The 15,459-nt window shown below is 42.1% G+C and overlaps 1 non-coding gene across 1 annotated transcript; it reads left to right on the forward strand.

Annotated features, from left to right (window-relative positions):
* The first annotated feature begins 15,037 nt into the window (after positions 1–15,037).
* TRNAM-CAU (transfer RNA methionine (anticodon CAU)) lies at positions 15,038–15,115 on the forward strand. Its single transcript has one exon. It is a non-coding gene; the product is annotated as a tRNA-Met (tRNA).
* Positions 15,116–15,459: the final 344 nt, after the last annotated feature.

The raw sequence follows: 15,459 nt of genomic DNA on the forward strand, positions 1-15,459 counted from the left end.
GGCCCACTAGCAGCTGCAAGTGGAGGAATGGAGAACCAAACCCAGTTCTCCCAGATAAGTGTCTGCACACTTAACCACTACACCAAACTGGTTTAGGAGCTTAGGCAGGTGATTTTCTCTTCTCCCCCATTCTGTTTTCCTTAACTGACTCTCATTTGCCCTTATCATTTCATCCCTCTTAGGCTAATGCATGCCCTTTCCTCATCAGGCTTTTGGGCAGAGCTTGTTCTTCTTTTTAATGTACCAAGTTGTATTTTTCTGTATCACCAGGGAGTCTCCTAGAAAAAACTCCCTTATTTTTCTCCTGGGTGACCCATTTCATTGCTGTCCTGACTGCTGCTTGATCATTGATGTCATGGTTGGAAGGAATTATGATTACTGTGGATGTTACCTGATTGGGGATGTCACCTGCTGGCAGGCAGTTACATAGGATGGAAATGGATGTCTGCTTATAATGGGCAAAGAGAAAGACATGAGATTGTAGTCAAGTAAGACCTGGTTCAGCTAGGGCAGAGGTGTCAAACACAAGGCCCACAGATGGAACATATGGTCCCGCAAGCCCCCTTTTAAAAAAATACTGGCTGAGGGGCTGAGTGAAGGCTGTCATGGCCCTGAACGTACGGAAGAAGATGATAATGATGATGATGAAGAAGAAGAATTGCAGATTTATACCCCGCCCTTCTCTCTGAATCAGAGACTCAGAGCGGCTTACAATCTCCTTTATCTTCTTCTCCCACAACAGACACCCTGTGAGGTCGTGGGATTGAGAGGGCTCTCACAGCAGCTGCCCTTTCAAGGACAACCTCTGCCAGAGATATGGCTAACCCAAGGCCATTCCAGCAGCTGCAAGTGGAGGAATGGGGGAACAAACCTGGTTTTCCCAGATAAGAGTCCGCTCACTTAACCACTACACCAAACTGGAGAAGCTATCTGAAAAAAATGACCACAAAGTTCCCTGATCCTTGCTTTGGGGACAGCATGCATCCAAGGGTACTAAAAGAACTTGAAGACATAGGCTGATTCCACACTAGACTGGTGCAAAATTGACAGTTTGCTCTGGAGAGAAATGGAAGCCTGGTGTGGAGCAAGGTCAAGTGCAGAATCAGCCATAATTTCTGAGCCTCTGTCCATTATTTTGGGGAATTCTTGGAGAACAGGTGAGGCGCCAGAAGACTGGAGGCAGGCAAATGTTGTTCCCACCTTCAGGAAGGGGGAAAAGGAGGATCCGGGTAACTACCAATCTGTCAGCTTGATATCTATTCCTGGAAAAGTTTTAGAACAAATCATCAAACAATCAGTTCTGGAGCATTTAGAAAAAAATGGCTGTGATTATTAAGAGCCAGCATGGGTTTCTCAAGAATAGATCATGTCAACCTAATCTCTCTCTCTCTCTTCCTCTTTCTCTTTGAGAAAGTGACTACCTTGATGGATCAGGGGAATGTTGTAGACATAGTATCTTGATTTCACAGAGGGCGTTTTCGCACTCACCTTCAAGTGGCGCGACCACCCTCTTCACGCCGGAGGATCTGCAGGGATTTCGCATAAGAAGCGCCGGAGCAGCCAAAAGAGCCGGAAAGTTCCGTCGCGAAACCCGCTCAAATGTAAACCGCCAAGAAGCAGGAAAACGTTTGAGCGGCTTTTGCGACGGAAGTCGCCGGCTCTTTTGGCTGCTCCGGCGCTTCTTATGCGAAATCCCTGCAGATCCTCCGGCGTGAAGAGGGTGGTCGCGCCACTTGAAGGTGAGTGCGAAAACGCCCTAAGTCTTTTGATAAGATTCTACATACTATCCTTGTTGATGATTGGTAATATGTTGTCTGGATCCTGTTACTGTTAAGTAGATCTGTAACTGGTTGTCAGATCACACCCAAAGAGTGCTTGTGAATGGTTCCTCATCCTCTTACAGAGGAATTACAAGTGGAGTGCCTCAAGGATCTGTCCTGGGGCCTGTTTTGTTCAACATCTTTAGAAATGATTTTGATGACAGAACAGAGAGAATGCTTATTAAATTTGCCAATGATATGAATTTGGGAGGGGTCACAAACACAGAAGAAGCCAGAGTCAGGATACAGGATGATCTTGACAGGCTGGAAAACTGGGCTAAAACAAATAAAATTAATTTTAATGGAGGTAAATGTAAAGTTCTGTATTTACATAGGAAAAATACAATGCATAATTATAGGATGGAGGAGACTTTTATTGTGTTTATGCTAATTTTAGCTGGTCTGTGATAAACTGCTTTGAGGAAGTGGGTCATACATTTTCAAAGAAATGATTTTAATTCTGCCCTGATAATTGAGGGTCACACTACATATTTATTTATTTATTTATTTATTTATTTATTTATTTATTTATTTATTTATTTATTTATTAAATTCAGTTTTTAGACTTCCCAAATGCTTGGGGCTGAGGGCAGTGTACAACATTTAAACACAAGTTAAAATTAAAAACATTTAGAAAAGTACAGTAATCATTCCAAAAGGAGCCTAAAAACCAATTATGCTTAGCAAGGGGTAATGTTGCATGGAATAATGCATTCCCCCCCCCCCCCCCCCAGATGCAGAAGTCACACCAATCTCATCTTTTTGGAAGGAATTTTTAGCCTTCATCCAGGCTATTTTCTATACACATACACACACACACATATATGTATATGTGTGTATGTGTATGTTCATGTGTATGTATATGTGTGTATGTGTATGCATATATACATACACACACACATACACATACATATAAAAAGTATAATAAAAGGCAGTATAATAAAAAGTAGAGACATCACCCTGCCAACAAAAGTCCATATAGTCAAAGTGATGGTATTCCCAGCAGTAATGTATGGCTGTGAGAGCTGGACCATAAGGAAGGCCGAGTGCGGAAGAATAGATGCTTTTGAGCTGTGGTGCTGGAGAAGACTCTTGAGAGTCCCTTGGACTGCAAGAAGATCCAATCAGTCAGTCCTAACGGAAATCAACCCTGACTGTTCCCTGGAAGGTCAGATTCTGAAGCTGAAGCTCAAATACTTTGGCCACCAAATGAGAAGGGAGCACTCACTGGACAGCATTACTGATGCAACTAACACGAATTTGAGCAGACCGGAGGATGGTGAAAGACAGGAGGGCCTGGTGTTACTTTGTCCATGGGGTCGCAAAGAGTCAGACTAAACTGTGCAACTGATCAACAGCATCTATCTATCTATCTATCTATCTATCTATCTATCTATCTATCTATCTATCTATCTATCTATCTATCTATCTATCTATCTATCTATCTATCATCTATCTATCTATCATCTATCTATCTATCTATCTATCTATCTATCTATCTATCTATCTATCTATCTATCTATCTATCTATAAAAATGAGGCTATATCTATCTATAAAAAACATTTAGGAGGCTCATTTTTAAAGACAGACAGACAGACAGATAGACAGATAGATAGATGGATAGATGGATGGATGGATGGATGGATGGATGGATGGATGGACAGACGGACGGATGGACGGATGGATAGGTAGATATTAGGAGACTTACTACAAGTATCCATGTTGAGTGACTCTGATGTCTGCATAAGTTAATTTTTGGGAATTCAACATGATTCTCTAAGGGACATGGAAGAAAATTTAAGATTTTGGCTGGAATTTTCAAAATTGCTCTGAAAATGAGCAAGATTTCCTTGATGCCCTTTCAAATCTGATTTAGACAATTTGGCAATATTCTAGCCTGGTGCACAAGACAACCCCATGTGTTCACTGAAAGTGGGAGGTCATAAGGTGGGCATCAGTGGTGCTGCCTCCTTTCCACATGGCCATGTGGTCATCTGGTTTTAGAATGGCAGTTTCTTCTCACAGTTTCCCCTGCGTGAGGTGACTGTGAGGAGACATGGGCAGGGCCAGCACATCCATCCCACTCTCCATCCCCATGTTTTCACTGAATATGTGGGATAGTACTCTCTCTAAGCTGTGGAGTTTTGTGAGCAAAAATTCTCCTTTGTGAGCTTTGACATTAGAGCTGTGAGCTACTGAATAAATGAGTTTGTTCTGGGGCCATTTTTCCTGAGCTAAGACAAAAATGTGTGAGCCGGAGGCTAAAAAACTGTGAGCTAGCTCACACAAACTCGGCTTGGAGGGAATACTAATGTGGGGCTGTCACGTGCTCCAGACTCTAGTCAATCTCCATGCAGAGTTTTGCTCCCACTCCACACATGGAAGTTTTGATTTCCTCATATGTCTAAATACCAGCTGAGCGACTGCTTTGTCAACAGCAAATGGGCCAAATATAAAAAGTAGTGTGTATAACGAAACACAGCTTTACCACTACAAAGCAATCTATGAAGCAATACTCACACAGTGCCCATGATCTCCCCCCCCCCACAACATTTTTTTACACAGAAGCTGTACTCTAAGGGTTTCACCCTCTTACTGTTTCATTGATGTGCTCCATTACCTTTCCAGAATGTCATTTTGGAAGTCTGCTTCTTAATAATGAAGAAAAATGTATAAGCTGATATGTATGGAGATGTATTTCAATAAGTATGCGGAGTCTTGCAAGGAGTGAAGGACACTTCCATTAGGGGTTACCAGCTTGCTTCCTTTTTCTTTAGTAGCAGATAAAATCCTTCTTTGCCGCATGGGATTCATTTGTGAAGAATTCCTCTCAATGGCTTTCTTTCTTTCTTTCTTTCTTTCTTTCTTTCTTTCTTTCTTTCTTTCTTTCTTTCTTTCTTTCTTTCTTTCTTTCTTTCTTTCTTTCTTTCTAGCTGCTGCCTTACCTTACTGAACAGGCCTGTGATCACACACACAATAATGCACTTTCGATCCACTTTCAGTGCACTTTCCAACTGAATTTTACCAGTTCACACAGTAAAAAAAGTGCATTGAAAGTGGACTGAAAGTACATTATTGTGTGTGTGATCTCAGTCCCTGATAGACCAATGCTGTGATTTGGCATAAGGCAACTGTGCATTTGTTTTCATGGGAGGGGGGATGCAGTTGTAGGGGAATGCTGTATGCATGCAGAAGTGGCTTCTGCTCACCCAGGCATGCTCTGGCTCCTCACCAATGCATTAGCATAGATCAAGAGGAATTTCTTTTAACTAAACATATGGATCTGGTGCCTCCTGGCATATGTGTTAGGGCCATAAGCTGAACTGCTAGTTCATAGCAATAAATTTTAATGAATATGATAGGGAGCTGGAATTGGCCAGAACATAACTGTTCTGGAGGAATTGTCCCAGAAGATCTGAAACATCCTCTTAAGCTATTTTTCTGTCCTTTTTAGCACTAATCAAGCAACCTGAAGCCTTGAGGTTCTTCCAGTTACTTTAACAGATTTCTTCAGTGCGTAAGAGGTGATGGGAAAAGAAACCTTTGGTGGCTTTTGATGTCCAAAAACTTTGCTCACCGGAGAGCACGAGTTTGGCCTGAAGTATTTTACTTTAAAACCCTTTTCAGATTTTTCCTCTCTCGTCCTCTAGGTTTTCATGAAACAATGCTGAATTCTACAGGCAATTGCTTAGGGGTATGACCCGCAACCCTCTCTTTTATAGGGGCTTTAGAGCACTTTCTTTCTTTCTTTCTTTCTTTCTTTCTTTCTTTCTTTCTTTCTTTCTTTCTTTCTTTCTTTCTTTCTTTCTTTCTTTCTTTCTTTCTTTCTTTCTTTCTTTCTTTCTTTCTTTCTTTCTTTCTTTCTTTCTTTCTTTCTTTCTTTTGAAAAGAAACTCATATTCTGGTTTATGAAAACACATTTAAAAGGGATGGCTGTAGACTTGCTCCGTTTCTACACTGTTTTGCTCTGACCCATGTTTTATACTTCCCGTTTTCCAATTTGTCTTGGAGAATTCCCAACATTTAGTTTGTAAATGGTGCAAGCTTGCCAGTGTATTTCTCCCTCCCTTGCGGTCTCTAACTATGGTTTGGGAAATTCCTGGAGACTGGAGAGTGGGCTTGGGGAGGGGGCCTCAGTTGGGTATCATGTCTTAGATCCCAGCCTCCAGGGGAACTGATCTCTGTAGTTTAGAGATCAGTTGTAATTCAGGAGATCTCCAGGTCCCACTGGCACCCATTCATGGTAACTTGTGGGCTCCAGCACAAATGTACATTAAGCCAAATCCTAGTTGGGGGGTGTGGGGGGTGGAAAGTCATAGTCAGGACTTTTTTTTGTAGCAGAAACTCCTTTGCATACTAGGCCACACACCCCTGATATAGCCAATCCTCCAAGACCTTACAGTAGACCCTGTAAGAAGAAACCTGTAAGCTCTTGGAGGATTGGCTACATCAGGGGAGTGTAGCCTAATATGCAAAGGAGTTCCTGCTACAAAAAAAGCCCTGGTCGTAGTCATTGCAAAAGATGAAGCAAAACCTATTGAGTTGGATCCTACCAGGGCTTTTTTTGAGCAGGAACTCACAGGAACGCAGTTCCGGCTGGGTTGGTGTGAGGGGTGTGTGGTCCAATATGCAAATGAGTTACTGCTGGGTTTTTTCCTACAAAAAAGCCCTATGTTAAACAATGGTGATGCCATGGAGTGTGACCTAATATGCAAATGAGTTCCATAGAATGCCAGGGAGGGCAGTTATCCAAAACTGTGATAGTAACTCTTCAATAGTTCAGGTAGAAGCTCTGCTTAACAAGATGCCTTTCAAAATGAACATAATGCTTACAATATTTTCTTGTATACACAGAGGGCGTTTTCGCACTCACCTTCAGCCGGTGTGACCCCCTTCTTCACCGTGCAGGATCTGCACGGATTTCGCACTAAAAGCCGCGGAGCAGCCTTTTGCGCCGGAAACTCCCGGCGCAAAAGCCGCTCAAACGGAAACCGCCAAAAAGCAGTTTCCGTTTGAGCGGCTTTTGCGCCGGGAGTTTCCGGCGCAAAAGGCTGCTCCGCGGCGTTTAGTGCGAAATCCGCGCAGATCCTGCGCGGTGAAGAGGGGGGTCGCGCCGGCTGAAGTTGAGTGCGAAAACGACCACAGTCATGCAGTGAAGATCCTTGTGTTATGGGGGCAGCTGCAGCCAAAGTTGTTTTTAAAAATCTGAACAGCCAATTTGAAAATATAGGGTTGCCAACCTCCAGGTGGGGCTTGGAGATTTCCTGGAATCATAACTGATCAGAAAATGGCTGCTTTGGAACACCTTCTCTTCCCCAAATGCTGCCCTCTCTAGGGTTGCCAGACCTCCACTGAGTGCAAGGGAAACCTTACTTTTGGGGGCAGCTTCCCCACCACTGGCCAACTGTCTTGTGGCAAGAAACCCATATGATGACATTACCCAGAAGTGACATCATCACATAACTGACAGTGCATGGCAACACTCTAGTTTTTGGGCAAAACTTGATGGTAAAATCAACTACAAACCATAGAGTTTTGCCCAAAAACTAGAGCGTCACCTCCAACACTGACAATGTGATGACATCACTTCCAAGGGGTGTCAACCCAAAATTGGCAACCCTATCAGAAGTCCTGCTTGACAAAAGCCCCACCAGGCCCCAGCTACTTTCAAGAAATACTTGGTGGGCACCAAGAAAGATGTCAGTAGGAAAAATGGAATCCTTTGGTTTCACTTTGGGGACCTCCTGTATGTATGAAGAACCATCTCTGGTCAGGATATAATATTTCTTAGTTCCTAGGATTTAAGTAAAAGAGCCCCATGGCACAGAGTGGTAAAGCTGCAGTATTGCAGTCGGAGCCCTCTGCTCATGACCTGAGTTCAATCCCAGCGGAAGCTGGTTCAGGTAGCCGGCTCCAGGTTGACTCAGCCTTCCATCCTTCCGAGGTTGATAAAATGAGTACCCAGCTTGCTGGGGAGAAAGTGTAGATGAATGGGAAAGGCAATGGCAAACCACCCTGTAAAAAGTCTGCCATGAAAACATTGTGAAAGCAACGTCACCCCAGAGTTGAAAACGACTGGTGCTTGCACAGGCGACTGACTACCTTTACCTTTTTTAGAATTGAAGTGAGTTGAGTCCTAAGGATCAAGATGCAGAACAAACATGTATTGATCAACATGTGAGCCCCCCCAACTCTAAAACATTGATTGTATATATCCACAGTATCCCACAATGTATTTCTCTTTTAGAATAGTGTATCAGAGTAATGTTTTTTTTTTTTTTTGTATTGACCTACTCAAATAGGGATGCTGGCTGTTTATCTCATTACATATACTAACCCAGCTTCCACTATATTTTAATGTATTCTTTTTTCTAATGACAAACTAGAATTACGTTTATATGTGTGTTACATGTTTAAATCAAACCTCCGAGTAACCTCATTTTAAACCAGAGACTGAACAACAAAAACATTACAACAGACTCTCTTTTATTGCACTTCACTTCAGGATAACTAATGGGCTTAGCACATGGACACCAATCTGCTTTATATTACCTTTTGTTGTTGTTTTAGCCCAGTTAACACTAACAAACACTCATGATTCTTTCAATTTGCAAAAAAAAAAAATTGTTACTAGGTATACTACTAACTCACTGCCCAATTTCTCTATAGGACTGCTTGCCATTCCATACTATTGTCTGATAAAGTGTGCTTAGAGCACACAAAAGCTTACATCCTGAATAAAACTTTGTTGGTCTTAAAGGTGATTCTTGACTCCTGCTTTATCCGAATCCTATGTTCTTTATATAACCTCGTGTCTTATTCAGCCAGTTCGGTTTATAAGAAATCTTGAACACTTTCAACAGTTCACTAGAATGTACCCCCTTTTTTTTTTTCTTTTACTCCCAAGAGCTTCCATTTGTCTACAATTACTAGTTTTTGGCAAGGAACTGATTATTGGGATTGAAATTAAATATTTACCGCAGGTTGGTTGTTGTTTTTTATATCCTTCAGGGCTCCCGTACAAGGCAAAACTATATTTTAAAGGCTGAAGTGTAAAGTTATACTACGATTGTTTATCAAGCATATGAGTGTTTGATGGCTGGTGCTAATAGGAGCTAAAAATAAAATCCCATCTGTTCACCTTTCAAACTGCATCAAGGCATTGCATGTTGGTTGCAGCATAACTTAATGAAACACGAATGAAAATATGCTTATTTTCATCCTGCTGCAACAACTGAAGTGGGGAGGGGGGACTTGTTAATAATGCTGTTTCAGCAAGGGAAGAATTACATCCTTTCGGTGGTTCTGGAAAACAGAAGCCCTTATTCGCTAAAGCAGCGATGGAATAAACAATGGAACTCTTGCTGCTCCCTTTGGTGGAATAGACCAACTCATGGGGATCATAATGCCAAAAGTCCGAATCACTGTAAAATAATATTATTTTCCATCGTTATGCATTCAGAAGGGTGCACTGCATGTCAGCTATTGCAACACTTTTCTCACCTTTAAAAATTCAATATAGCACCAGAATAAAAAAAAAAAGACCTATCGCCTGAAAAAGTACTTCATCTAAGAATTCAGTTTCTTCCCGACAACATGAACCAAACTTTTGGTTGAGATGGTGAAGTAAACAGAAGCAATTCTGTACCCTCTCTCGTTTGTATCATATTTTGATTTGGACCTGACTTTTTGATTTTGTGGCTATTCACTCTCATTTTAATATCATACTTGTTTATTATTTCCTCTGATTAGTGGGCTTATCTTTTCAAGGCTATGAGCTGTAAAGGAAAGAAACAAAGCCAGCTGCCAAATATTCTGCCATTGATGGTGAAGAAGAGGTAATTCTCTCACTGAAAACAGTAGCTGCTCAGGTGGGAAAAAACAGAATTTGAACATCTAAAACAGCAGTCTGAAGAACTGAAACAACTTTCTTCAAACAATAAGATGATTGAAGATTCAGTTCAGCGGGTTTGGGGGTCAATTGAGTCGATCAGTGCACAATTTCAATAGTTGCTATGGAAAATCAAACCATAGCTCATGAAATGGGTCTCAGCTTCATAGGGCGGCATGTCCAGCCAGATATCCCAACCAAAGAGCTACACTCATTGATTTAACCTTTGTGTCCTTGATCTTTCAAAACAGCCCAATAAGGCGGGCCAGGAAAAGTTGGTGGAATTCACAGGCAATTCCTTTCAGGAACTTTTTGATTAAGGTGCTGGGAAACATTCCTTGTCTGATATTGTAGTCTATGGTACTTCAGACATCCAATTCACTGCTTGATACTAAAAAGGTAAAGGTCCAGTCATTTTTGACTCTGGGGTGACGTTGCATCACGACGTTTTCATGAGAGACTTTTTATGAGGTGGTCTGCCATTGCCTTCCCCAGTCATCTACACTTTACCCTCAGCAAGCTGGGCACTCATTTGACCGACCTCGGCAGGATGGAAGGCTGAGTCAACCTTGGGCCGGCTACCTGAACCCAGCTTCCTCCGGGATCAAACTCAGGTTGTAAGCAAAGAGCTTGGACTGCAGTACTGCAGCTTTACCACTCTGCGCCACGGGGCTCTTTTTTTGCTTGATACTGCAGAATACAAATAATAAACATGCTTGAGTAAACAAGACCAACTAGTCTGAAAATTTGTCCCGCAACATGTGTTACTGTGTTAAGTGGTCTGCAATAACAGCTAATAAGAAGACCAACATTTCATTGAGAGCATTGCCAACGCTTGGTTCTGCGGAAATCAGATTATAGTAAATCAGGTCATCAAGAAGAGCTGATCCACCAGATGATATTGGAAAGACCATCATGATGTCATTGATGATAACCTCAACAATTGTGATTCAGAAGCAGGGGGATACATTTCCATGCGTGGCTGACCTGGAAGACCTGTTATCTTTTCCTGATTGCTTCGATAAGACACACCGAGATGAAGCTCTTTTAGACCTTCACTTTATTAAGTTTATCATGAACTGCAACTTAATCTTCCACCAGCCAGTGAGGGTATCTTTCTTTATCTTGAGTTGCTTTCACAAGGTAATTTCTCAGCTTGACTGACCGTGACAGTTTAGCCTTCAGGTTTTTCTTTTTGTCAATCATGCAGCAACATCTAAGATCATGCATTTTAATTAAGACCATCACATCCTGCATGACTTAATTATGTTATGAAGGAAGACTTGATCTGGATAGCCCGGGCTACTCCAATCTCATCAGATCTCAGGAGCAAAAGAGGGTCAGCCAGGATTAGTATTGGAATGGGAGACCACCAAGGAATTCCAGGGTTGCTACACAGAGGCAGGCAAAGCACCTCTGTTCATCTCTTGCCTTGAAAATTCTACAGGTTTCTGGCTCAACATTAGGAAGAACTTTTTGACAATCAGAGCGGTTCCTCAGTGGAACAGGCTTCCCCGGGAGGTGGTGGGCTCTCCTTCCGTGGAGGTTTTTAAACAGAGGCTAGATGGCCATCTGACAGCAATGAGGATCCTATGAATTTAGGGGGAGGTGTTTGTGAGTTTCCTGCATTGTGCAGGGGGTTGGACTAGATGACCCTGGAGGCCCGTTCCAACTCTATTATTCTATGATTCTAGGGTTGCCATAAGTCAGCTATGACTTGATGGCATTTTACACACACACACACGTATAAAATAAGACTAAAAGAGAACCCCCCCAACTCCTTCTCCCATGATACAATCAGTAGAGTTTGTACAAAAGTGTGGCTTTCACAGTGATATGATTTATAGACTGTGCAGCATGAGGACGAAACGTTACATTTCAGCTGGGGAGAATTTACATCTCTTTTTGTCTCCCAAACTCTGTGTGACCCAGAGGTCTGACTGTTATGTATTGATTTCTGGATTTGAAAAGCCTCATTTGCTTCAGTTTTACAGGTATCATTTGGATTCTCTTGGTTGATTATTCATTTCTTCTCCTGATTATGGTTTTCAGGCAGTGACATAATGATTAGAGCCACAACGAGCTGCTGTGTTGTGTGGGAGCAGGAACATCATTTCATTTTTCATTTTTCATTTTTTTTGCTAAGGCTTTTTATTGACAGCACAGGCATGGGATCCTTCTAATGTGTTTCTTTTAAAATTCTGAATGTCATTATTATTATTTTTTTAAAAAAACAATCCTTTTAAAAATAGCACTGAAATAAAGGCAGGATTCAGAAAATGATGTCAGATTCAATTCAACTGAAGAGAGGAGAAGAAGAAAAAATAATTCAAAATGGCGGCTATTTAGATTAACAAGCTTGGATCCTATACTTTTCTTCCACAGTGTGGTCTTCAAGTACTAGATACTTTATTTTCTTTTATTTTCTTTTTCTATATAGTTGTTATTTTTCAAAAACTAAATGATAACAAACAAAGAATAATAACATCTTTACATACGAAGATCAAGTAATAAATAAAGCATTACAAATAATCTATAAACTAGTACAATGTCTTATTGCAATCAAAACTCAGTCTTTTGTGTCTAATTCAGGTAAGCTTGTTTAGCAATGGATAATAACATCTATGCATGTTCTAAGGTAAGTGTATTTTCCCCCTTTCCCCCCTAAAAGTACAACAAAGATTTGTAATATTCATTAGCAGGTAATACACGCTGTTGAAATAAGAGGAACTATAAAGGGTATTAAAGAGATTCCCAGCTTAAAAGTTAATATATCCAAATCTTATATTTACCCAATTTTTGTATCTCGTGAGGTTAAAAAAAGTTTGCAGGAAAGATACCAGTTTAAGTGGGTGTCACTGGAACTTAGATACTTGGGAGTAAATGTTCCTTTGGACTTAAAAGACTTGAGAGCCAGTGTAGTTTGGTGTAGTGTTTAAGTGCGCAGACTTTTATCTGGAAGAACCGGGTTTGATTCCCCACTCCTCCACTTGCACTTGCTGGAATGGCCTTGGGTCAGCCATAGCTTTCACCAGGGTTCGTTTTGTAGAAAAATAGGTGGTGGAACTCATCCAGGGTTTGTTATGCAGCTGCATCTACTATTCAATGGACAAGGTAGGAAGGAGGAGATGGAACTCTCAGAAAGATTCCCACTGAATCTGAGGCCTGGCTTTCACAGGAGTTGTCCTTGAAAGAGCAGCTTCTGTAAGAGCTCTCTCAGCCCCACCTGCCTCACAGGGTGTCTGTTGGGTGGGGGGATCTAAAGGAGATTGTGACCGCTCTGAGACTCTGAGTTTCAGAATAAAGGGCAGGATATAAATCCAATATCTTCTTCTAAATATCTTCTTGGTAGCTTGGTAGGTGTTTTTCTGCTCCTGCAAGACATTGCGTCATCTTTCTTTTGAAGGAGTCATTTCGTGCTGAAGGAATACATTCTGAAATTAGGATTGCCTGCTCCCCCTCATCACCAGAGCAGGATGCAGGGCAGTGGGGCCAGATCCAGGTTGGGAAACAGCTGGAGATTTGGGGAAAGAGCCTGGAGAGGACAGTGGGATACAATGCCACAGTTTGCACCCTCCAAAACATCCATAATCTGGAGATCAGCTGTTATTATGGGGGATCCTGAGATCCCACCTGGAGGCTGGCATCTCTGTCTGCAATAGAAGACCAGACTTCCTGAGCAAGAAAAAAAATAGTGTCTAAACTGTTTTGGGGTGGTGATAAGAAATATCAGAGGTAACTGGATGATGTTTCTTCACTGACTTGGGAATCTTGTTAGCAGGGTTCACTATGTCACTGTCTTTGCCAGAACTCTTTCCAGTGTTCAAATGCAAAGTGAACTTTTCACTCAGCGACTCTTCACCAAGAATGCAGAAGTGGATGGACAAAGGAGGTGGTAGTTGGACAAAGGGGGCAAACTGCCCTGGGACCTCATAAGGTTGAAGACCCCTAAAAACTGGTTTGTATTGCCTAAGGTCAGAGGATAAACAAGGTTGTGCCCATTTTGCTTTTCATCTTTGTCCTTCAGGGCAGTGCTTTTACAAAGCCAAACAGGAAGCTGGTGTGCCTAGCTAGTGAATCACAGCTTCATGTATCCAACCAGGAGAAAATTCAAAATGTTTAGATCAGGGGTGTCAAACATGCTGCCTGGGGGCTGAATCAGGCCCCTGGAGGGATCCTATCAGGCCTCTAAGCAACTGGCTGTCATCTGCTTCCTTCTCCCTCTTTTGCTTCCTTCTGCATCACAGCTTGCTTTGCCAAGCTTGCTCAATCACACAGGAGCTACAAAGCAAAACCTCTATTTTCTTCATTGGAATAGGCTCCTCCCTTGGGGAGGAAGGGGTTGGCGGCAGAGTTTGCTTTGCCAGGCTCTCTCAATTGCACAGTAAAGCTGTGCCTCTCTTCCTTCTATTGGCTGAGGCTCCTCTCCCTCCTGGTCCCCTGGGGAAGGAAGGAGAGCTCCCTTTGCCCAGTTCCCTGGGTCCCATGGGAGAAATACAAAGAAATCACCTTTAAGCTCAACAAGTGCTAATGTTTTAAGCATGTTTTATTTTAAAGATTTTTTAAAAAAATCTTCTTTGTGTTTATCTGTGTCCTCGATAAAGTTTATATCTCTGCTACCTAATCTTAAATAGGAACACACATGGTCCAGCCCAACATGGCCCTGCCTAACAAGGTCTCATTTTGTCAGATCTGGCCCTCATAACAAATGAGTTTGACACCCCTGGATAGTCCTAACTCTGTATAGCTAGCCTAAACTTTTGCTCTGTGAGCAATTTAGATGATCTGGCTGTTAGAAAAGAAAGATATGGGCTGTGGACAGACTGGCAGCTTGGGGTGCTTTGGAGGTGGTGCAAAGCCCTCTGTTGCATTTTGTGATGGAGATTTTCGATCAGACTCCCACCCTGATCTGGACACACCACACACTTCTTCCGTGGTTGACCATTCAGATTAATGTTGTGTATCAACTACAGAGTATGCAGGCTGGTTTTTTTTTTTTTAACAAACAAACAACAACTTTGACCTTTTTTTAGAAAACATTTATTGGGTGCACATATACTCTACCATACCCCCCCCCCCCGAATAATGAATCTGGAATGGAAGGTTCACACTTCCAAACTGATTTGAGCATGCACGGAGGAAGTTCAGACATCCAGAACTGTGGGATGAATGCGCAGGGAACTATTATCACCGGTATTCAATGACTGCTCTGTCTCCAACTCATCTTACGATGGAACGAGTGTGACTGGGGAACAGCTGCTAGATGTGGCTGTGTGAACAAGCCCGTTTAATCCATTTAATCCATTAGGGAAAAGCGGGCATGGTGGAGGGATGGTGGCTCAGTGGTAGAGCATCTGCTTCATAAGCAGAAGGTCCCAGGTTCTCAATCCCCTGGCATCTCCAACTAAAAAGGGTCCAGGCAAATAGGTGTGAAAAACCTCAGCTTGAGACCCTGGAGAGCCGCTGCCTGTCTGAGTAGACAATACTGACTTTGATGGACCAAAAGTCTGATTCAGTGTAAGGCAGCTTCAGATGTTCAACTATATTGGACCAAACTGCCTGTTTGATTGCAGCCATGGGGAAATATAAGGGGTAAATTGAGTGTGGACTGTAACAAAAGGCAAGATTTTTTTTAAAAGTTGTCAATATTCAGTTACAATACTGGATACATTTATGTTATTGGAGAAAGTAGGGTTGCCAATCCCCAGTTTGGAGGCCGTCCCCCCGCTTCAGGGTCATCAGAAAGC

The sequence above is a fragment of the Heteronotia binoei genome, chromosome 16 (genome assembly GCF_032191835.1).
Source record: "Heteronotia binoei isolate CCM8104 ecotype False Entrance Well chromosome 16, APGP_CSIRO_Hbin_v1, whole genome shotgun sequence".
NCBI classification, from domain to species: domain Eukaryota; kingdom Metazoa; phylum Chordata; class Lepidosauria; order Squamata; family Gekkonidae; genus Heteronotia; species Heteronotia binoei.